Source organism: Humulus lupulus, chromosome X (assembly GCF_963169125.1).
Source record: "Humulus lupulus chromosome X, drHumLupu1.1, whole genome shotgun sequence".
In the NCBI taxonomy this organism is placed as follows: domain Eukaryota; kingdom Viridiplantae; phylum Streptophyta; class Magnoliopsida; order Rosales; family Cannabaceae; genus Humulus; species Humulus lupulus.
In genome coordinates, this window is record NC_084802.1 from 72,052,580 (window position 1) to 72,054,700 (window position 2,121).

The 2,121-nt window shown below is 36.7% G+C and overlaps 1 long non-coding RNA gene across 1 annotated transcript; it reads right to left on the bottom strand.

Moving 5' to 3' along the window:
* Positions 1-752: 752 nt before the first annotated feature.
* On the bottom strand, positions 753-1,506 carry LOC133803397 (uncharacterized). The gene is made up of 2 exons (XR_009877934.1): positions 1,219-1,506; positions 753-1,075 (listed from the first exon to the last, which is right to left on the bottom strand). It is a non-coding gene; the product is annotated as an uncharacterized LOC133803397 (long non-coding RNA).
* Positions 1,507-2,121: the final 615 nt, after the last annotated feature.

The window sequence follows — 2,121 nt, forward strand, 5'->3', positions numbered from 1 at the left end:
AGCTAAACATGCTTCTCAACCTATCACAAACCAGTATACCTTATCTAAGGAACAGTGCCCTAAGACCAAGACAGAAGAGGAAGAAATGAGTAAGGTGCCATACTCTAATGTTGTGGGTTCTATAATGTACTTAATAGTTTGTACAAGACTAGACCTTGCCTATGCCATCATCATTCTCAGTAAGTACATGTCTAATCCTGGGAAAACTCACTGGCTAGCTATGAAGTGGTTATTCAAATACCTAATTGGATCTAACAAGGTAGGGTTAGTCTACAAACAACAACAACCAGGCACTACTATAGAGGGGTACAGTGATGCTGACTATGCAGGGGACAAGGACAGTAGAAAGTCTACCTCTGCCTATATGTTTTAATGGGACAAAACTATGTTAGTTGGAAAGTCCAGTTACAACCTGTTGTGGCACTATCAACTACACAATCAGAATACATAGCACTACTGAGTCTATAAAGGAAGCTATTTGGATAAATGGCCTAATGGAGGAAATCAAGCCATTCAATGATATACCTACAGCCTACTCAGACAGTCAAAGTTGTGTACATCTATGTAAGAACCCTATGTTTCATGACAGAACTAAACACATAGAAATAAAATACCACTTCATCAGAGATAAAGTGACACAAGGTCACATTATCATAGACAAAGTACCTACAGAAGATAACCCATCAGATATGGGAACAAAAGTGGTAACCCAAACTAAATGCATAAATTTACTAGGGATTGATACTAGATGATGAACATAACAGTATAGAGCTAAGACCCTCAGATGGATTATTCACGGTCGATAACAGCTCAAGTGAAGATTCAAGTGGAAATTGTTGTTTAAATCTCCACTTAAGCCGTTAACAATAGTACAATTACAAAAAATTAAACTCTCTTGCCCGAAGGCCAAAACCTCACGTGCTCTCTTACAAGAATTAGTTACAAGAAAATTTATTCAGCTCAGATCCTAATAAACTTCTAACAGAATCAACTAATTACCACAGATACAAATAATTTGAATTGCTACCCTATATATATATATACTTGAGGATCGCACTTGTTGAAGCCCCAAGTTCTTGAAGCATAGCCAGAGTTCCCAGGAGCGAGTTATAGAGAGAGAGAGAGAGACAAAGAAACATAAGAGAGAGTCAGTAAAAGTATTGTAAAAGGAAAAGAGAGAAAAATACAAAGTATTGAGAGTTGAGAGAAGAGGATTACCTTCTCGTACTTCTGTGACTTGGAATCCTTACTTGATCTGTGTAATCGTGTTCTTATAAATGAAAATCTGAGCTCACCATCTAAGGAGCAGCTCAATGAGGACGTATCACATTCTTGGGTGAACCTCGATAAAATTCTGTGTGTTTTCTTTCCTTTCACTTACTTTATTTCTCTTTGTAAATTAATCTTGTTTCTAGGGTGACTTCTCTATGTCTGGTCAAATTTTCTTAAGGAAGAAAGGGTAGAACTCTCTGCTAGGTTTAGAGAAGATTGTGAGATTGAAATAATTTTGAGACAAGTGTGATATTTGTTTATGATGGAATACTAAACTGTGTCGTTTTAGTGTTTTGACTTCAAGTCAAATACAAAGTGTTGAAAGGTCTTGAATGACCTTGATATGATTGATATGTTGGTTTGTTGGTGTAGGGATTAGATAGTAATTTCCTACAAATCTGTTGTTGGATCTTTTTGAGGAGAGAGATAAGAAGCCAAATCAAAGTATTCCTCTCAGTTGGTCTTCTTTCAAGGACCACTAGTATTGGATGCAAGAGTCAAATGGGATTTATTCTATTCGCAGCTCCTATCTTTTATTACAAGTTTCTAATGGACGTTGGACTTCGGATAATAATTTTGGGTTTTGGAGAGCTTTATGGAATTTAAAAATTCCCCCAAAGGTAAAAATCTTCTTGTGGAGAGCAATTTATGGCTACCTCCCTACCAACCTGAATCTGAAATTACATTTTGTTGATATTAATCTAGTTTTCCCTGTGTGTTTGAATGCTACTGAAATTATGATGCATGCTCTCCTCCTTTGTCGCTTTGCTTGCACTTGTTGGCATAATTTTGGTCTATCTTGTGAGCCTTTGCATGAGGCTAATCTTGATAGCTGGTTTGAGCATATTC